Genomic DNA, 23196 nt, shown 5'->3' with positions numbered 1-23196 from the left:
TTCAATTTAGTTCATTATTACGTTATTTAGGCAAAACAAACACAAAATGAAGAAACAGATTTTAATGTATATCCAAAAAGGACATTCATTGTTTAAGGAACTTATACATTAATATGGAATCAAATTAGAGGCAGTTGTCATTGTCAGAAGAACTCGTTAGAACATGACATTGTTCAAAGACTGACCGTATTGCAGTGGGCAGTACACATCATCAGTTGCCATCTGGTCTGTAGCTGAAGCCTGATTGGCTCCCTGGTCTGAGAGAGAGAGAGAGAGAGAGAGAGAGAGAGAGAGAGAGAGAGAGAGAGAGAGAGAGAGAGAGAGAGAGAGAGAGAGAGAGAGAGAGAGAGAGAGAGAGAGAGAGAGAGAGAGAGAGAGAGAGAGAGAGAGAGAGAGGCAAATATAATTCAAATTGAACAAATGTTTTGATTGATTATTCACTGAACATTATTGAACTCTCATTTAAATTAAATGAGATTAAGACTATTTAATTGGATCTTTAAAAAGTATACACTGTACCATTTTCGTAGTCAGAGAGGTTGATTACTCCATAAACGTGTGTGTCGCCTAAATAAGCAAACAAATAAGCATTAATGTGGTTCTTCTTTTTTTCTTTTCATTTCAGACATGGTTTCAAAGTAGTTAATTATTCTGCTAATTATGACAAACTAACTGAAAACAGACTTTAATCTTCTACATTATAAATGGGAACCAAATATCCTTGTCATATTGGTGACATCATCATTGGTTCAAAGACTGACCGTGTTGCAGTGGGCAGTACACGTCATCAGGAGTGCCACTCTGATTGGTCCTCTGGTCTGTAGCTGAGACCTGATTGGTTCCCTGAGACTGAACAGATCTATAATTAAAAGATAAATATTTATCAGAAATGAAGTATAAAAATATATGGATTTGATAAGAGGCTTTGCCCCTAAAAAAATGAAATTCCAGGCCTGCCTAGAACAGAAAGCACTACCTACCGGCTGGCACAACATGGATCTGTAAAAAAAAAAAAAACAGTGTTTAACACTACAAAGCAGTCCTCTGCTGTTCAGTATCACACACGCACGCGCACACACACACACGCACGCACGCACGCACGCACGCACGCACGCACGCACGCACACACACACACACACACACACACACACACACACACACACACACACACACACACACACACACACACACACACACACACACACACACACACACACACACACACACACACACACACACACACAATCCCTAACTGAGTAGTTCTTACCTTTGGATGTTCTGTATCGACACAGCAGGAGCAGAAAGATGGTCAGTAGAATCACAACAAGAAGGCCAACAATCAGTCCCACTACAACTACATGTAGAGAACTCTGTTCCACAGGCACAGTCACTGAAGGTTGAGACACTATGATGACATACATACATAGATTAGTATCATAACAACTCATTTATGTTTGCCTCAAATGTTTTAGATATTGGGAGTCCACTGTCATGTCTGCTATTAATCATTCACAAACAAAGCTGGAAAGTTTTTTTTAAGTCATTACAAATTATAGAACATTTGTTGTGTAATTCTTCCACATTAAAGTGTTTCCCCCACATTCCTACAGTACATGTAACAATAAGTATATGTGTTAAGTGTATCATTTGCATATTGTTTAAATACATGAAAAGGAAAAGGGTAAATTGTTGGCAGTAAACTCACATCTCACTGCCATCCAGCTCTGTGGTGATTCTCCTCCAGAATATTTACACTTGTAGAAGCCCTCATCAGACTTAGAGACAGCAGGTATGATCATCTCTCCATTGGTTTTATTTTGGACCAGTTCTTCATTTCTATAGAAGTCCACGTTGGAGAGGGATGAGACTGTTCTGTGTTTGCATTGAAGAGTCACAGAATGTCCCTCAGTCACAGGGTGAACAGGACTCACCAGGATGACAGAACCATCTGTTAAACAGTTTAAGATAAAAGCAGTCTACATGTTGGGATTCACACTAAGCAAATACAAAAGCATGCTTTTAATGACTTGATGGAATGGAAATGCAGCAGTATTTTAAGCAAAGTAACTGGACTCACAATATCCAAGTACTGTGATGTTGACAGCATTGCTGTACTCTCCCAGTCCAGACTCACACCAGTACACTCCACTGTCACTTGTATATAAGGTTTTGGTCCATGTAGATCCAGTCATTGAAGGTCTAGGTGAAAACTCATTCAGTTGGTCAGTGTAACTCTTCACTTTCCATTCAGTAGAGTTTCCCTCACAGCTCAGTGAGACAGACTCAGAGATGAAGTGCTGAGTTCTGCTAGAACTCACTGTGAGAGAAGCTGAATAATGAACATCTAGAACACAACACAGGATCAGAGATCAAACAAAGGGCAGTGTTACAATGACAATATTGAAATAAATGCAAGAAAAATGGGATAATGAGAAAGAAATACAATAGAAGATGGGGGAGTGAGGAAGAGTGGGAAAGTGAATAGTCAGACAGACAGACAGACAGACAGACAGACAGACAGACAGACAGACAGACAGACAGACAGACAGACAGTCAGTCAGTCAGTCAGTCAGTCAGTCAGTCAGTCAGTCAGGGGTCCTGTAGGGAGAAAACATAGAAGGATTAAGAATGATGAATTATGAGTCACACTCACCACCAGACCACACAAACTGAGGTTCAGCGTTCCTAGTGTAATAAACTGGGTCTCCTCTCCCAGCTTTACACACATATCCTCCTGTGCCTGTAGGATCATGAATGATGTAGGAAGCCTCTGCGGTCCCATTGAGGCTACCAGGTAAGAGCTCATAAGTGTAGGAGTTGTATGATGGTTTAGGAACAGCTCTGTACCAGTAGAACCTCCATTCTGCAGATGATTCTTTAACTTCACAGCTCAGAGTCACTGAGGCTCCAGAACTCAACCATGGAGGAGACAATCTCAGAACAGACTGAGGTTTATCTTTTGGAAAAAACATTTCTCTGGATTAAAAACTTTGTTTGCTGTTTGATATGACATTATGTCTAATGTTGCATGATTTCATGCAATGCTTGGAGGCTGCGCAAAAGACATGTAATGTACATAAACTTTTCACGTCTACATGTTTTCCTATGACTGTTCTCGTTTCTGCATAATATATTTTTTCTCGCTCTGCGGCGACACACAGGCTACACACGTGCGTGTGTGCGTACATAAGTAATGCACAACAGCAGAAGGAAACCGATGCATTTCCTCAGCATATCTGAGACGTAGGTGTGAAGTCTGGTTTTAGTACACTTTTGCTTGACTGGGTCTAGGTTGTTTAGTTTTGCTGGCTTCTAAATTTGCTGCTCCTCCCAATAGGCCATTTCCTTCTTTGTTTGTGCGCACACACACACACACACACACACACACACACACACACACACACACACACACACACACACACACACACACACACACACACACACACACACACACACTGGAGGGGACACTGTGTCTGGGGAGCAGTTAAGTGTCTTGCTCTTTCAACACATAGCCGGGGCACGAACCAGAGACCTTCTGTTTCCTATAGCTGGCTTCTCTACCCATTCAGCTATGGCCGCCCCTAGCATGATGATGATGATGATATACTTTTTTTAAACACAGGGAAGCCACACCTATGTTTTATCATTTTAATACATGTATTTGAAGGTTTCTGTGCTGGTGACGATATGAATTTAACCTTTGAGAATTAATACAGTATATCATCATCATACCTCAAGATAAGTACACTTGGCTTTGATATAGTAGGCTCTCTCTGCTGAGATGGTCATTCAGAACAATAGGCTACATTCCTAAAGTAAAAGAAAAAACATATCACTGTCCCCACTATCTGTATTGTCGCAGAAAATAGCAAATCGACAAGCTCACAACACGTCACATCACACTGCGACATGATGTTGTGAGCTTGTCGATCACTAATATAGAGCCCTGAGGGACTCCGGTCAACCATATACTGTACATGTTATACTGCATGTCTTGAGGCTGAACAAGGGATACTGGTCATGTGTGTTATGTAATAAATGTTTTTCTATCACTATCTCTAGCAACTCTTTAGCATAGGACCTCCAGACTGCAGATTAAAATCAAGAGTATTAAACCATAGCCTACCTTTAAAAGACACAGTGATGGTATTGCTGAACTTGGAATCTTGTTGGTCATGTTTGCGTTGACCTCTACACTGGTATTCACCACTGGATGTCTGAGAAGGACTAAAACTGTATTCAGGTTCTTCACTGGACATCTTGACAGGCTTATTATCCTTCCTCCATGTGTACTTCCAGTCAGCGGCACTTCCTTCCTGCATCGTACACTTCAGAATAACAGTCTCTCCAATGAAAAACTGAGGCCAGTCAGGTTGTCTGCTGAGAACAGGCACAGCGTCTGTAGAAGTAACACACATAGTTAAGCTTAGTAATACTTTATTGATCCTTGTGACGATATGCATCGTCTGTATTTAACCCATCCTTCTAACTATTAGGATGGTTAATGGTTAATAGCAGCAACTAGCATCTAGACACCAGCTCCAACTCTAAGGTCACCCTTGGTCAAGAGCAGCTGGCAGAATGTATGTCCCTAACATGTAGTAGCCTAGATCTTTTTTGTAGGAATAAACCTGACATGTGGAGGACATGTAAACTCCACACTGTTGCTAGTGATAACCAATTAGCCACTGTGCCACAGACAGAAGAACAATGTTTAAATTCAGTGCATGACAGCAGACCCATAGTCATCACTTAATATATTACTCTAATATATTAAGTCTAATAGTGAGTGATACCACAAAATATACTATTTTTTACATTCAAACTAAATGCACATTGTAATTACACATCTGAAAGCTGAAATCTTACAATAGATACAATATTTTCTCTGTACAAATAATAGGTGTATGCAGGAAACTACTTAAACCTTTTCATTCTTAGTTGTTTCATGAAAATCAAACAAAGTATAGTATATAGTTTGTCAATAACTTACCATCAGAGACAGAGATATACACTGAGTTGCTGTCATGTGTGTAGTATAGTGGGTCTCCTCTCCCTCCTCGACACATGTAGCTTCCACTCTCTGAGACACTGGAGGGATAGAATGTGTAGGTTGACTGATCTGTCACAGCCAGTGGTTCAGACTGTAGGTTGTCTCTGCACCAGTAGATCTTCCATGAAGCTGTACTGTCTTCCACAGTACAGGTGAGGGTCACTCTATTAGATGTCAGTACACTTGTTGTGTCTGATATCAGCGTAGTCGTTGGTTTAGCTGTTATTTATGACAGAGAAAGAGAATAAAACTGTGTCACTATTAAGCCTCAGTATGTCTCCCAACAGCTAGGATTAAAAAAGGGAAATAAATTAAAATATAGGAAAAACGAACATAAAAACAGATACACCTCTGACCTTGTGTTACCTATGTATGACTAATAAAGCTGAACCTAAACCTAATGGTGATGATGACATTACAGTATGTGTAGTGTAATAAATGTCTTTCTATCACTAACAGAGCTACAGTAATTAGTGTTTTTACAATTGAAAGCTGAAGTTGTACAATAGGTAAAAAACAGTAAAATAAACAGGTGTGAATATAGGAAGCTGCTTAAACCCTTTGATTGTTAGTTGTTTCATAAGAATTAAACAAAGTATAGTACATTGTTGCTGTTGAGTGGAAACCTTGTATGTCCAACACTGTTAGTTTTTTATTATTATTTTTAAAATATATATTTTTTTGAAAATAGACGATCTACAAGCTCACAACACGTCACTTCGCTACGCGCTGTAAACTTGATAGAATATTTTCACCGCTTTTGTGCGACACTCTTGTATGATGAAGTAGGGCATTAATTTACAAGAAAACATGAACAAGTTGAAATATAGCGGCTAATACAATTGCTGCTTATGAATTGCAAATTTCACATTAAAACAGCCAATATACATCATGTATACATGAACAGTGGCTGAACCCTCTCTGCTTAGTTGGTCATTCAGATCAATCAATACATTTCTAAAGTAAAAAAAAACTAAACAAAAAAACATGTATAATTTTTTGAGAAACTTTTAACACAGAGTGATGTTCCTTTACAGGCCAACTTGCAATATTTTGGGAAAATGTGTGTATACCGACTTAACAACTACATGACTGGGCATGATATGCACTATACAGTATGTCTCCTGTAGGAGTTGATATTTCTTTCATTCTACTGTCTGTCTGGAGGCTGAACAACGGATAGAAAAACTGTTATTGATGATGATGATGATGATTATGATGATCACTGACATTTGTTATGCAATAAATGTCTTTATATCAATATTTCTATCTATTCTTTATCAGTAGGACCTCCAGACTGCATAGCCTACCTTTAAAAGACACAGTGATGGTATTGCTGAACTTGGAATATTGTTGGTCACGCTTGCGTTGAACTCTACACTTGTATTCACCACTGGATGTCTGAGAAGGACTTAAACTGTATTCAGGTTCTTCACTGGGCATCTTGTTATTATCCTTCCACCATGTGTACTTCCAGTCAGAGGCCTTTCCTTCCTGCATCGTACACTTCAGAATAACAGTCTCTCCAGTGAAAAACTGAGGCCAGACAGGTTGTTTGCTGAGAACAGGTACAGGTGCCTCTGTAGAAGTAACACACATAGTTAAGTTACTTCATTGATCCTTGTGGGGAAATGCATCCTCTGTATTTAACCCATCCTTCTAACTATTAGGACGGTCAATGGTTAATAGCAGCAACTAAGCAGTATATGGACACCAGGAGTATCCTACTGTAACATGTAGGAGGAAACTCACACTCTTTCTACTAGGCGGCAGTGCTAAGGTAACACATTATTCAGTTGTGTAATTATTTTAATTATACAACTGAATTGTGTCTCATATGAATAACAGGTGTGAATATAGGAAGCTGCATAAACCTTTTGAGTGTTAGTTGTTTCATAAGAATCAAACAAATATAGTATATAGTTTGTATATAACTCACCAGAGACAGAGATATAAACATCGTTGCTGTAATATGTGTAGGATAGTGGGTTTCCTCTCCCTCCTCGACACCTGTAGTTTCCACTCTCTGAGACACTGGAGGGACTGAATGTGTAGGTCGACTGATCTTGATCTGTCACCTTCACTAGTCTGCGGTCTCCGAGTCTGTACCAGTAGATCTTCCATGAAGCTGTACTGTCTTCCACAGTACAGGTGAGGGTCACTCTATTTGATGTCAGTACAATTGTTCTGTCTGATGTCAGCGTAGGCTTTGGTTGATCTGTTATTTATGAGAAATAAAATAAAACTGTGTCATTATTGAGCTTCAGTATTTCTCCAATTTCTCCAAACAGCTAGGATTGATCAAACACATCTAAATAAAGAGATATTGCTCAAAGAAATTAAAACGTACAGTAGCAAGAAAGAAATCCAAGAAAGAAATCCAAGAGGACCATTGGATCAACTAACATTCTAGAGAGAAGAGGTGAAGGTTTACAAAATACTGTACATGCACAACCTGTTGATGTGTCATGGCTCATATGTAGACGTGCATGCTGCTGAAAGTAGCTGCCAATGACCTAATAGTTGATACATGTTAGGTCTATTGTTTCATAAGTGTGATTAATATCTTGTCACCCAGCAAACCCATTCAAACAAGTAACCTTACATTCACAAGCCCTGTCACATATTCAGTATCAGTGTGACAAATGCTAGGAGATTATGTTCCAGTCTTTAGACTTGGCAGTGAGATTCATATACTGTATAGAATAATTACAAAACAGCTGTGTTCGCAATAGAGAGAGAATTAATCTGTTGACTCATTATAATGTTTAAGTTGTTAAAACAGATCATATAATAACCTACACTAAACACTGAAGACTAGACTGGTGATAGAGTCCTCGCTGACCACAAAGGAAACAGGCTGTGTGTCAAACCACACTCACATACTGCCTCCGTCATAGTGAAGCTTCAGTGGGGGATGTTTCCATCGGATACTATCATTCATGTGCGTGTGTGTGTGTGTGTGTGTGTGTGTGTGTGTGTGTGTGTGTGTGTGTGTGTGTGTGTGTGTGTGTGTGCGTGTGTGCGTGTGTGCGTGTGTGCGTGTGTGCGTGTGTGCGTGCGTGCGTGCGTGCGTGCGTGCGTGCGTGCGTGCGTGCGTGTGTGTGTGTGTGTGTCTCTATGCAGTGAGACCACAACATTGAATGACAGGAAGACACCTCTCTGTACAACCACAGTGCTGTGCATCTCATCACTTTGTGAAACAAAAACGTTTGCCTTCTTTCTCTCTACAAATGCTATTTATTCTGAGTTGGGTTTATGGTTTGTTTATGCTACTGTATGTTGTTGATGAGGGGATGCTTTGTTTTAAACCTAAGTAGTTGCTCATAAAAAAATTATAGAAAATACGGGAATGTTATTTTGTTTACTTACTATGTGTATTCCTTTTGAAAGTAAGGATAAACAAATAGACATAGATATGTGGAAATATGACAGTGACTGAGTATAAAGCGAATACAGTAGATAGAAAATAAATCTTCACCTTGACTATGTCCATAGGAGAAGAAGCCACTCAGCACTGAAAAACATATGAGACAATAGCAAGTTAAGGATAAATCTGCATTTTTCCTTATAGTCTTCAGGCATAATTATACTTCCCCAAAATAGACAGGATTGCTGAGCAATATTGCTCAGGTGTGGAAAAATGCACCGCAACGCATCTTTCACCTCAGGCAAGAAGATACCTTGGGCCTTTAACCTGATTGATTTAGTGTTAGCCCCTATTTCTCCTCTCCCTCAAAAGGCCTTGCCTTTTGCCAGGCCACAATTGTGAATTCAAATCTGTTCTTAATTGTCTTGCCTGGTTGAAAATATCCACAGTAGCACCACTGAGAGCATACTGACTGGATACATCACTGGGAACTGCTCTGCCCTCAACCACTAAGCATTACAGAGAGCTGTGTTGTCACATCAGGCATGTCCCGGATGGAGGGACAGACCAGAGCATCAGTGGATGTGAGCTTCCCTCCATCCAGGACGTGACAAGGTCGAAACGGGGGTTTTCTTATTTTTTTTGTATTTATTTTATTGATGCTTAATGTATGAATATTGCTCACTTAAACAACCATCATCTTAAATATTGTTTGTATAACATTTTGCACTGCTATGTATATACAATGTTTTCCCCCAGTCCCTTAGTCAATCTACCCTTGAACTATGACTGGCTCTATGTGACCACGAGGTCACGCCCAAAGGACACGTCATGGCCAATGCACCGAGAGATGATGTCACCAAGGACAAATGAAAGAGGAGAGTGGTGTGGTTTGGGAGGTATAAAGGTGGAGGCGGGACCGTTTGGAAGAGCAGAGCACCAAGAGAGAACGCAGGATCTGTCAGAAGTAGAAGGACAGCAGAGGGGAAGGTTGTGCCATAGTAACCACGGAACAAGGGTGGAGAGAAGTGAGTGTAGACACACCAGCCACCTAGGAGAATTGGAAGCCGAGGTGTGCCTACTCCAAGTGAAAAGAAGTAGTAGAAACGACTGTACCGAAGGGGAGGAAGAGATGAGCGAGACCAGACCTTAAAAGGAGCCGACCATATGAGACGAGTGAGACCAGACCATAAAAGGAGCAAGGAGACGGAGATTGGCGATAACGTTGCATTTGCAACCAACTCGGCGGCAGGTGTAAAAACCTGGCCGGCGATTATTCGAACCATAGACCGTAAAAAATATGGACGAAGGGAACGGTGACGTCACCCATTGGTTTCTACAGACCGTAAATTAAGCCGATTGTTCATGAACGTGCAATCCGCCATCTTTAATATATACCATTGGGCACGTCGGAACTCAAACGCTATTGCTTTAGACCAAACATGTGACCAGGGAACCGGAAAACAATCCCCAAAGAATGCTATTGGTTGGGTAGCTTCTCAATCAAGAGCGGGGGCGGGGAATGAATGCTATTGGTTGTGTAGGTTGTCAATCAAATCATCCCGCCCCTCCTGGAGCATAGCCTACTTTATCGTCAATTTTAGAATAAATGGGACCATAATTTAGTAAAATGCATATCATGATGATTGAATGATTCGGTTAAAGTCTAGATTAAGGTTTAGAGTTTAGGGTTAGTCTGCTTTATACACAGGGTATATTCTGGACTTGTCAAATTTACACCCTAAGGCAGTGGTTCTCAAAGTGGCGTCTGGGGACCCCAAGGGGTCCTTGGGGGGGTTCCCGGGGGTCCCCAGGAAAATATGTTAATATAGCATCACAATCATTTTAACCACTATATCCATATTATACTTTGGCTGTTCAAAAATAGCAGATATACAAGCTCACAGCGCGGCACACTTATACATCCGCTATTTAAAAAATTATATTTTAACACAAATCTTCTCTTCTGGGTGTCCTTGGCACAAAACATTTTCAGATGGGGGTCCATGGCCAAATACACATCAGTTTTGGGGTCCTTGACATAAAAAATTTGCTCTAAAACACTCTAGCCCACTTTAACCCATTAAGACCTGAGGCCGATTCTACAAATTCCTTCCAAATCCAAACAGTTTTCTGAAAAACGTATGTTGCTATATCCGCGGACCCCCATCTCAAAATATTTAGTTCCAGGGACCCCCAGGAGCAATAGATGCTATATGCGTGCGTGCGTGCAGGAGGCAGACAGACCACAGACTAGTGGTCTGTGGTCTGTCTGCCTCCTGCACGCACGTACACGCACACACGCGGTCATGTTCATGCACAAACCTATAGGCATGACACAATAGGTGAACATTCAGACATTTAAATATTCTTAAAACGATACATCTACAGCAAGGCCAAAACACTGTTCAAGATCCTACATAAAAAAAAACACGTGATTCCATTGACATACTTTTACTGTATTAAAACTCAGCAGCTTAACTTTAACGTAATGATGTTGTACAGCCCGCTTGGTCTTCAACCAGCCAACATTTTCATACGTCTCCCCCCTTCTCTGCTCCCTCCATTAGCTCCCAGTGTACTGCCCACACAGACACAGAGTACAAAACACTGATGTTGGCCTACAAAGCAACCAAAGGCATGGCAGCCCATATCTTCAACGCAACACCAACTCTACAACCCCTACGGCCCAGCTAACACAGGCAAGCTGTCTGAACCTTCCCTAAAAGGTTCGGGACAACTCTCCACGCGTCCCAGACTCTTCTCCCTTCTGGCTCCCAAACTGTGGAACAAACTCCCCATTGCAGTTAGAACTGCAGACTCACTCCCAATCTTCTGCTGTAATCTGAAGACTCACCTCTTCAGACTTCACTTCAGCCTGTAGCACTTGACCTAGCCTTGATGACCTTGCAGGCTTATGCAAAGGCTAAAATATAATTTAGATAGCATGTTATGTATTGTAGACAGATGCATGATTTTTTTCTTCTTCTTTTTTTCTTCTGATATTCTACTGTTCAGACTGATGATACAGTGTAGGTTCTTGGTTAATTTATGATCCTAGATTACTATTTCTATGCATTTGATGTACTTATACTTTGTGTTGTCCTTGCTTGCTGTAAATCTCTCTGGATTAAGAGCGTCTGCTAAATGCCTAAATTGTAAATTGTAAAAAAAAACAAAACAAGCTCAATAGACCTATTAGTAATAATAGTGATATACTCACAGAGGAGCACATAGGGCAGATTGAGCCCCATCCTCTGCTGTGATGAACGGCTCTGCTCTACCTCTTCAGAATAACTTTTCTACTACCTATACACAGTGAGCTAATAGATACTGCTGTATGAAACAGGGAAATAAAAGACACAGGAAAGGTATGGGGGCAGAGCTAGAGTGTGTGAGACAGATGTTACACTTGCTTGCCACAAGCTCAGTGTATTTGTCTCCGCCAGGCCGAAAGGCATGGCCGAGACTATGTTATGCACCCTGTCCGTCCGTCCGTCCGTCCGTGTGTGTGTGTGTGTGTCCGTCTGTCTGCAAGCAGCTAATCTCCCACACTGCTGGCCCGGTCGCTGTGGAACTGTGCACACACACTCCCTGGATGCCGAATTGTTTAGGTTGGCCAGTTATAGCGCCACCAGGAGGCCGATTTTTGCAAAACTATATATTACTCCTACAGATTTCGTCCAAACATCACGCAAATCAGGTACACGGTATCTCTATAGTCATGTGATCAACAGGAGGGATCTATCCGATTTTCCATATTCCATCCTGATTGGCTATGATTACCTTCCAAAGTTTGCAGGATAGGTCCGTTTTGAACAAAATGCCTCAAATCATGAACGCAGCATGTGATTTCCGTGAAATTTTGCACACACATTCCCACTACGCTGAGAAAGAAATGCCACTTGAAAATGTTCAAATCAGCCTCATGGTGGCGCTATAACAGGCCGATTTGCCTTATTACCTATAACTGCACCGATCTTACTAAAGGCCAAGGAAAAACCTTTGCCCTGCATTTTTCACATCTGCCTTTTAGAGCGCCACCAGGAGACTGACTTTTGTAAAACAATTTTGTTGCTATTACTCCTTCAGATTCTGTCCAAAAATCACGCAAAACGGTACACAGTATATCTATAGTCATGTGATCAAGACGGATGTGTCCGATATTTCATATTCCATCCTAATTGGCTAACATTGGCTTCCAAAGTTTGCAGGATAGGTCTGTTTTGAACAAAATGCCTCAAATCATGAACGCAGCGTGCGATTACCGTGAAATTTTGCACGCACATTCCCACTAGGCCGAGAAAGAAATGCCATCCTTTTCACATTTTTGGAACAAAATGCCTCAAATCATGAATGCAGTGTCCGATTGCCGTCAAAGGCCCATAAAGTTGTGAGCTCATTCATTGCAGGTCTAAATAGATTTAGTTGTATTATGCATGGTTAATATAAAAATGAAAATAAACAATATTGATTGATTGATTGATTGAATACTTTATTAGTCAGAAATAGAAAACAGCAAACCGAAAACAACAAATGTAAACAGCACAAGGCACATTCAGACATTAAGGCCAAAAGGATAACACAAAAAAGTCCTTAGGACTTGTTTCCATTGTGGTCCTATGGTATGTGATGTTAAAATCCAAAGTGCCAGGTCACCATGGTATCACATCCTTAGCCATTTACATCCTACAGTGTCCTTTGACTCTGCTATAGGGTCGTCTCTCCAGTTTCACTTTAGTGCAGTGGATCCCACCCTTATTTCCTTGCAGAGATCCCCGTTCTTACATCTGACAAATGCTGTGTGTGGGGACACACACCCACAATATACGTACACGTGTAACTTGGGGTGTATAGGATGATCATACATTTGGCTGCAGAATATTTTACACATTGTGAAAAGAATGAACAGAAAAAACAGACAGACAGACCACCCTTTCTCTGTGAACTTGGTTCTATCAAAGAATGACTTAATGCATGAATACAAATTCTACATTCAAACGTGTTACGCACAGCTATGGGCACTTCCATAGCCCCAAAGCTACGCCAATATCGTTGTTGGTGACTGGGAAAATGAGTTTGTGCTCTGTGAAAAGAATCCCTTCTTCTCCAGTACCAAATAATGGAAACGATACATTGATGACATTATTTGTTTTTATGAACCAGAGAATGGCAAATTTTCAGAGTTCATTTCTTACCTTAATCATACCAATACCTTTCTCAAATTCCAAACCACAATCTATAGAAACCCCATGGAAAGAAATACCTTATTACATTTCAGCTCCAACCATCCAGTCACCTAAAATGTAATATCCCCACAGGACAGTTTCTTTGCCTCAGATGAAACTGCTAGACTCAATTCAACAACCAAGTGCCTGTTATGAGGAACCAATTTCTTCACAGAGTTTACCCTAGGAATACTGTTGACCAATCTGTAATGTAATCCATGCTCAGCAAACCTCAAGGAGCAATCTGTTATCTAAGCACAACAAAGATGTAAAGCCTCCAAGACTGTGTTTTGTTTTAGATTGTAATCACTGTTCAAACCACATTTTTTAAACAAATGATATTAAAACATTGGCCTATTCTGCAGCTGGAACCCTATGTTCAATATCATAACCACTAATTCTCCTCTCTTTGCACACAGACGGGCCCCAACAACCCTTAGAGACATATTGGTTCACTCATCATCATCTAGCTTCGAGGATGGGGCAAATTCTTCTCACATCCTTTGACAGGTAAAAAGTTCAAACACAAACGCTTTTTCAATTGCAATTCCACCAATGTGGTATACATGCTTTGTCCTTGTGGAATGGCATACATTGGCCAAACAAAAATATGTTTAAAAGTGAGGATCTCTGAACACAAAACGACAATTTGTGCAGGAAATATTGAGGCAAATCATGGTTTCCCTGCATCTTTACGTTTCATAGGGTTAGATTTAGAACAAGTCACTGCCCTTAGCGGGGGTCACCTCCTCAACACTATCGCAAAGAGATCCAGAAATGTTCTGGATTCATGAACTCAATACTATGCAGGGATTGAATGATGACTTATTTTACAAACCCTTTCTATAAATTGAACCAATGTGTATTATCATTCATGTCCCTACTTGTTACATGTTCCTGTCGGTATTGAAACCCAGACATCTACTGGACGTGTAATGTTGTCTAAATTATTCAAGATCATTATGTCTGCTCCCATAATTCTAACTGATGTGTCCTCTGTGCTTTGGATTTCCTGATGTATCAATATACAGTAAACATACACTATCAGTACAGTATTGGCATGTAAATGGAGAGTTGGGACAGCGATGAATGCAGACAACCCACAGTCAGACCAAGAGCAAAAAACATATCAATACAGTATCATTCAGCTGGGGGGGGGGTGAATGTGCCTGTAACCCTATAATGCTCAGTCGTCCTACTATCTACTTCTGAAGGGGGGGGGGGGGGGGGGGCAGCCATGACAGCTTCCAGCTTCCTCCTTGTGCGGAGCTCCACCTCCACCTCCTCCTCTAAACTGTCCATTTAGCCCTGAGGGAGAGACTGCTAGTGAAGACTGTGCAGACGACCTTGTTCTTGTTGGGTTTCTCTCTTAGGCTGGGAGCCAGGCCCAGCCCTTAGGATGTTTTCTGCTTGCCTTTTTTCTCCATTATTATTTCCTTTTAGCCCTACCTTGGGCCATGTTGTTTCCAACATTTTCCGGATCAGTGCCCGCTTGAAAATCTTGATAGCGTTCACCACCCACCCGTCTGGCCACTTAACACCACTCGTGAAGGGGTCAGATGGTGGGTGGGCCACCAGCATTTTCAGAGCATGTTTATTTTAATGATCAATCATTCAATTTTGATCTGGCTTGTATAAATGGAATCAACGTAGTATACTTTAAGTTGCTATTTATCAGTATCACAATGAAAACACAAAGTTTTTACGAAAAACATACTCTTTTTTTTTGGGTCTTTTTTTTGCAAATTATTTGCGGGCCTACTTACAATACCCTTGGGAATCACTGCCTTGGGCCATCACTAGTTGATAACAAGGAACAAAGTGTTCCTTATGCTTGGGATTGTTTGCTCCCAGGGCCCAAACGACCCTTGGGAACGAATGAATAAATGTATACTATAATTGCATAAGGTACTATTATTATTAAGGTACCACAATTGCAAGACATTTTTCATGGAGTATCCTGAAAAATGCAAGACATTTTTCATGGAGTATCCTGAAACATAGGGGTAAATAGCTAAATAAGATTCTGGGGCTTGGTGCCATTCTAAATTACTTTAAATATTACTCATAAAATCCCCAGAAACAAACATAAGAAAATGACTGTGAACTGACAAATTATCATCAAATAGGTTTATGCTCCATCACTTTATGGTGAATATCACCGCCTCACATATATCTAGAAAACCTCTCCCATCATACCCATGTTCATAAGCTTCAATTTGAGCCCAGGATGACCTTTCTATCCTGAAAATTACACTCGCTGTGGCTGAAATCTAATATAGAATAGCATCAAGCCCCATAATCTTATCTTGCTCCTTCCCCAAATGTGCTAAATGTCATACTTGTATTACTATCCTAGAACACTAACGTTGGGTGAATTTCACCCGAACAATTGTAATGATGTGATTTTCATAATGTTGCTGATGTCTGAGGTGGGCGGGTCCTTGGGTACCTTCAGGATGCTCACTGACGTCATAGAAGGTTTAGGTTTCCCTGCCCCATCTCTGTTTTTTCTACAGGCAGTTATTCGGGTAATTTTCACAAAAAAATTGCAATAGAGGGTAAAGAAATATGCCATACTCCCACAATGGTCAGCTGATGCAATTAGTCTGTAACTTCACTCGACAAGGCTCACATGTCCCAGGAATGGGTGGACCAATACCAATAAGAAAATCCTTTATAATAGAGACTTGCATATTAAAGGAACAGGAACTGAGTCAAGCATGGGCTACACATAATGGTGTCAGTTATATCTGTAGTGTTAATAGCAGGTGGGCAATCAATCAATCAATCAATCAATCAATCAATCATCCATTAGCCTAATTACAAATATTTATTATGGAAAAGGAATAGTGTTTGGAAAAGAGGTTACGGGGAGGACTACGCTTAATGTAGCATTATACATATTCATATTATACTGCCCATAGTAAGTAGTAGAACATTTATCAAACTCATCTTACCCCATGCAGGACTCAGTCCAAACCACAGACAGTAAAAGGCGCAAACACAAGCAAAAAGACATTGAGCAATGTAAAATTCAGATGCGAGACAGCTCCCTCTCCTGGTCGTACAATAGAAGACAGCAGTTGTCAGCAGCAGTACTGCAGCCTGCTGTCACTCTGCTACTGTCAGCACACACACACACACACACACACACACACACACACACACACACACACACACACACACACACACACACACACACACACACACACACACACACACAGGTGGAAAAAGTACTCCCACGTTTTACTTAAGTAAAAGTATCAATACTGAAATACTCTGTTACCAGTCAAAGTCCGGTATTCAAAATTGACTTGAGTAAAAGTACAAAAGTATTCGTATCAACATGTACTTAAAGAACCAAAAGTAGAAAGTACTCATTATGCAGAAGTGTTCAAATGTATAACATGTATACAAATCTTTTGAAAATAGCAGATATACATCTGCTTGTAGATCTACTATTTTCAAATGTCTGAAATATATATATATAGGGATGAAGTGAATTTTGTAATCATTTTTGTAATAATCAAAATCTACAAAGTAACTATAGTCTTAAAATAATAGTGGAGTAAAAAGTACAATATTTGCCTCTGAGATGTAGTGGAGTAGAAGTAAAAGTACTGAAAATGGAAAATTCAAAATTGTACTTTAAGTACTGTACTTGAGTAAATGTACTTCGTTACTTTACACCACTGCGCATACACACACCCACACACACACACACACACACACACACACACACACACACACACACACAGTTAGGTTACAGTGAATGGAGCCTGGAGTACACACACACACACACTGCTGCTCTCAAGGACAGTAAAAGACACGGATAGACGCACTTTTCTCTGTTTGACCGGTCAATTCTGTAGATAATGATGTTTCAATGTGAAGCTGCTTTCAAGGTACGTGAGAAGAATATATATATATATTATAATAAATATAATAATAAGGCACGTTAGCTAGTCGGGACAGGATAGCCCGTGAGGTGTCGTACCGACATTGGTGACCTGTCGAATTATGTGACCCCGTAGGGTTGATGCTGCCTGTCGTTACTGTGTCGTACACGCAAATGTCACAGATTATTTGGCTGTTTTTGGAGGTTCTGTGTTATAAATTGTATAATATTATTTTATAATTATATTATACAATTTATAATGCACCGCAAAAAGATTTTGCAAAAATATTTTGCAAATGATATTTTTGTGCAAATAATATATAATCTGGTCAGATCATATATATTATTTTTTTGCGGTACAATGCCGACTTGTTGTCCAGTTTAATAGCTCAGGTTTAGTGGCTAAAACTGACTTTTCTCATTGCCTTTTTCGTAATGAATGAATCGTGATTCGTGAAATTATCTTGAATACTATTCTAAATTATTTCCCATTCAATGGCCGTAAGATAACACTTTTTACCCGGGACGTACAATAGGCTATAAACTACAAACAACAAATTAAATACAAATACAAAAACAGGCATCCTTACGCGGTCGCAAAGTTCGACAGGACACCGGCTTCTGCACAACACCGTGCGGGCTAACCTAACGTGCTACCCGCTGCCTGTGTGTCCTTTGACATGAGGTGTTTGTTTTGGCTGTGGTTTCCTCCTGTGATTCTGTTATGACCAAATAACGGAACCATGTACCAAGAGCCATACAGGACAAAAAGGAAGAAAAACAAATCTGAGCAAGTTGTTAATGTTGATATATTGACATTTTGAGTCATGCTATAAGTGTCAATATATATATATTATATTATATTATATTGACATGATATAATGTATAATGTCAATATATCAACGATAATAGGAGGGGAGCTGGGTCATCATCTGTGCCTGGGTGTAACTGACAGGGTCACTGTAGTGACCCAGTCAGTTACACCAAAGCACAGATGATGACCCAGCTGGCTGTTCATTGATGCAGTGACCACCATGCAAAGCAAACCTTTTTGTCTTCTCAGCTCTTAACCCATTAAGACTGAGGAAATCATCTGTCATTTTAGATTTGAACCACTTTAACCATTGTCTTACACTTTGTCTATTCAAAAATAGCAGATATACAAGCTCATAGCGGCAGATCTGCTATTTAAAAAAGAAAATCAGCCCCAAAATGATATGCATTTTGCCGTGGGACCCCCATCTCAAAATATGTTGTTCCAGGGACCCCCCCAGAAGCAAAGATTTGAGTTAAAAAAATATATATATTCAGATTTGCACACATTTTCAGGATTTTTCTAAAATATCAGATCTACAAGCCCATAGCGCGGGCGGTATGAGCTTGTAGATCTGCTATTTTTGAATAGCCAAAGTACAAAAATAATGATTTAAGTGGTTACACGGATGCATTCCCGGATTGAATGGTTTAAGACACTTATGTTGTTGGAAAAGTGAGATCGATCCTGTGACAATACCAGAAAACACCCTACAGTATATTCGTAGTCAAGCGACGTTCAGCCAAGCCTGTAGTTCAAAGAAAAGGAAGAGAAACAAATCTGAGCCGGTTGATTATGTTGATACATATTGACATTTTTGAGTCATGTTAGTGACCCTGTCAGTTATACACAGAGACACAAGATGATGACCCTGCTGCCTGTTTATTGATGCAGCGACGACCAATGCAAGCTTTTTTGTCTTCTCAGCTCTTAACCACTTAAACCCCCCCCCCCCGCATCCGTAATGTGGGGAAAGCTTTCGTGGTAAAATAGCAGATCGACAAGCTCACAACGCGATGCGTTGTGAGCAATAACACAATAACAGCAAACAGAAAATACACGAGCACAGAGCCCTGAGGGTGAGATCAATTCTGCAACAGAACAGAAAACACCCAATATTGGTAGTGAAGCGATGCTCAGTCAGCCTGTATGTAGTAGTACTGGGTGGGTTTGTTGTGCCATTGTTCGCCGCAGTAGCCCATCCAGCCAGCCCAGCATCCATCTGTCACACACAGTGTCACACGCCACCATGCATGCACTGTTTGACCCGCTTATTATATTACTGCAGACACACTGACAGCCTGGAGGCTATGCTGTGAGACGGATTAACCTACTATACTAGTCGGCCCTCTTGTCACTTGACAGTGAAGCCTGTGTGTGTGTGTGTGTATAGTGTGTGTGTGTGGGGGCAGGGTCCCGTGGCGTTGGTGGCGAAATTATGATTCATTATGCCCTAGTGGCTCTCTGGAGCTTGTGCTGATGCTTTGATATCGTCCGCTGCACCTCCTAGGTATCTTATTATGAGAGCTATAACGTTTAAGATAGGCTTCTTCACACTATGGCTTCTGTTTTCAGCAATCTCATTGTATCTCACTGGCTGGCTGACAGACAGACAAGCAGTGGGAGAAAGAAGGGTTGTTGATGTGTGTGTACTGTGTATATGTACATTATATGTGTGTGTGTGTATGGACTATGGGGGGCTTATGACAAGTGGGAGGAGGGAACGTTCTCTTATGACAAGGGGGGGAGGGTACATTCTCTTATGACAAGGGGGGGAGGGGGCATACTCTTATGACAAGAGGGGGGGGGGGAGGGGGCATACTCTTATGACAAGGGGGGGAGGTGGGGGCATAACCTAGCTGATGTATTGCACTTTTACCGTAGCGCTAGGTATACTCTTTAGTTGCTTGCTTTAGAAGTGAATGCACTTCAAACTTCAGTGGTGATTAGTAGTTTCCTTGCCTACCTATGTTGAATGTTGAATGCACTTATTGTAAGTCGCTTTGGATAAAAGCTTCTGCTAAATGACTGTAATGTAATGTAATGCATACTCTTATGACAAGGGGGGGGCATACTCTTAAGACAAGGGGGGGGAGGGGGCATACTCCTATGACAAGTGTGGGATTTAAGGCCTCATTGTCTCATATAACTGCTTGCTTGCTTGTGTGCGGTGCAAGGCTGGCGCTATACAGCAGAGCTAAGGGAGAAGCGAGAACAAAACCACTCTCTAAAAATCCCCCAGAGACTAGTTCTCTCTTCTCAGCTTTTGTGTTCTACAGTATATGGATTTTTTATTTTTTTGTTGCAGGCTTGCCGCGCATGTTAACACTACGTTCAAGATTAACGGTGGGCTCAGCTTGCATATAATGCGGTGTTTTCTTCCGTTAATAATCTTGAAAGGAGGGAGAGGGTGCGCTTGCTAGGCAGTTTGTGGCCGGCCAGACCTAATGGAAACTTGCATATCGTGTTATAAGGCCACACACTCACCTGACTGTTCCCTAATCCTTATACAGCATGTCAACCCTTAAGCAGTTTTTTTTTCTTCTTTGCCTTCCAACAAAGTCACCCCATCCGTCGGTGTACTGTCGGTCATTGACCCCATTGAAAAGCTGGGTTCCCTTTCCCTCGCCCTGCCGGGCCAGCCAAGCGGCCCGTTGCTTTGGAATAGGACAGGACACAATGCCTTCGGAGCTCATTCATACAACGGTGGTTGGCCAGGCAGCTTCAGCAGCAGCAGGGCCAGAGTGTGTTTTTGGGCAACAGCTGCGCGTGTGTGTGTGTGTGTGTGTGTGTGCCTCCTGTCCTGCCCCCTCCTTTTACTTGTTATTCACGGTACAGGAGAAGATTAGACCACCCCAACCCCCGATTTGTCTCGCACACACACACACACACACACACACACACACACACACACACACACACACACACACACACACACACACACACACACACACACACACACACACACACACACACTTTCATTCAGAAAGTGCCTCACTGTGTGTCTGACCCATTTCCAAACTAATGAGAGGCACCAGTCATTTTTTTTCCCTGATTACGTTTGAGCCCGAGTTACACTAAAAATGTGTGGATCTACAAGCTCACAACGCTTTGTGCTGCGACGTGTCGTGAGCTTGTAGATCTGCTATTTTCCGCGCGTGACACCGCACGTGACACCCACCACAACTAAATAGAAATCAGCCGTTAGGAGTTAGGACTCTGTCTGTGCCTGACTTGAAAGAATGCTGGACTCTATGTACTGTATGTGGATTGTGGACTACTTACATTTTTTGCTTAGTGTACATGCAGCTTTGCCTAGCTAGCAGACAGTCCTGCAGTGCATAATGATAGCTGACGGTTGATGAATATTCTCAATTAAAGTGTTCCCCACTGGTTCCTGGATTATTGGTCCCCTGTGTCCAATTAATGACACGCAATTAATGGAACAACTATTTAATGAACTCCTAAATACCGACAGTAATGCAAAGGTTCAGCCATTTGACTTTTAACACAGTTTTATTTTTACAGCATTATTTCATAACGCAATTACATAAGGGTGTGCATCAGATGTTATTGACTAGCAGTAATACTAGGATAAAATAATGTATGTTTGTGCAATGCAAATAAATAGGAACTAGAGATATTAGAAATAGGATTCTTATTTTTAGTAGTGGTAAATACATGTAGTAGTAATATTTTTCTATAGAACAAAAGAGGACTCCTGCACACTCTGATATGGACAACTTACTGCATCCAGTGATGTACTGTATTAGCACAACACGTTTCGCCGTGAGCTTTCGTCAGGTGCTAGTAATATTTTCCATTTCTATCTATGACAGTCATTAACCCATTCAATCCGGCGGGAACGCATCTACGAATGTCTTCTAAATCCTAACGGGTTTCTGAAAAACCTATGTTGCTAAATATCAGTGGTGCTCAAACCTTTTCATGTCAAGGACCCCCAAAATGATATGTATTTGGCCGTGGACCCCCCCATTGCTACATATTTTGTTCCAGGGACCCCAGGGACCCCCCATTGCTAAATATTTTGTTCCAGGGACTCTCCAGGGACCCCCCCCCCCCCCCCCAGAAGCAAAGATTTGAGTTACACATGTTTGCTTTAAAAATATATATATTCAAAGATTTGCACACATTTTCACGTTTAAAAAAAAAATAGCAGATCTACAAGCTCATAGTGCGGCACAGAGTGCCGCGCTATGAGCTTGTATATCTGCTATTTTTGAATTGTCAACGTATAAAATAATGCTTATAGCTAAAATCTAAAACGACACAGATACGTTCCCGGACTGAATGGGTTAAATGCCCAATGGAGGTGCTCTACCGTCATATGTTCCGTGCTTATTCCCAGGCCGTGGTAATTATCTTGTTTTTTGCTGATGCATTAGCACAGTTTGTTAGTGTAAATACTAAATAGTTTACCCACGAGGCCCGTTGAGCTAAATTGAATTCAAGAGGGTCGTTGACCGACATTAGAGAGGAAGAACGTGGACGAGAGAGGTGTGGTTATGGAATGAGCAATTCGTAGAATTAGAAGCCTGTGCCATGGCAGGTTTGGGGGTATTTAACCAACCTGGCATTCCTATTTTGTACACGTTGATGTCATTGTAGGTGAAATAAATAAAAAAACATTTTAAAATAGTGGAAATAGTATTGTAGCGCCCAAGTCCTATACTTGAGGAAGTTCTTAATCTTGACGTGTGCTCAACTGAGGTCCAAAATGATTTCATAAACAAACAATATTTATTCTCGGTAGCCCAGTTGTCAGTTACTTCAGCATACAATAAATACAATTAAACATAAATAAACAGC

At 41.0% G+C, this 23196-nt stretch overlaps 1 protein-coding gene across 1 annotated transcript in view; it reads left to right on the top strand.

Annotated features, from left to right (window-relative positions):
* Window positions 1-17421: 17421 nt before the first annotated feature.
* gpam (glycerol-3-phosphate acyltransferase, mitochondrial) overlaps window positions 17422-23196 on the top strand; it is a 56086-nt gene continuing 50311 nt past the window's right edge. Inside the window, exon 1 of the mRNA XM_084077630.1 lies at window positions 17422-17559. The gene's annotated coding sequence lies outside the window, so the exon portion shown is untranslated. The remainder of the gene's footprint in view (window positions 17560-23196) is intronic.

The sequence above is a fragment of the Gymnoscopelus microlampas genome, assembly GCF_963454915.1.
Source record: "Gymnoscopelus microlampas genome assembly, chromosome: 14".
NCBI lineage: Eukaryota > Metazoa > Chordata > Actinopteri > Myctophiformes > Myctophidae > Gymnoscopelus > Gymnoscopelus microlampas.
The sequence above is the reverse complement of the archived record's forward strand: the minus strand, read 5'-3'. Positions and strand labels throughout refer to the sequence as shown.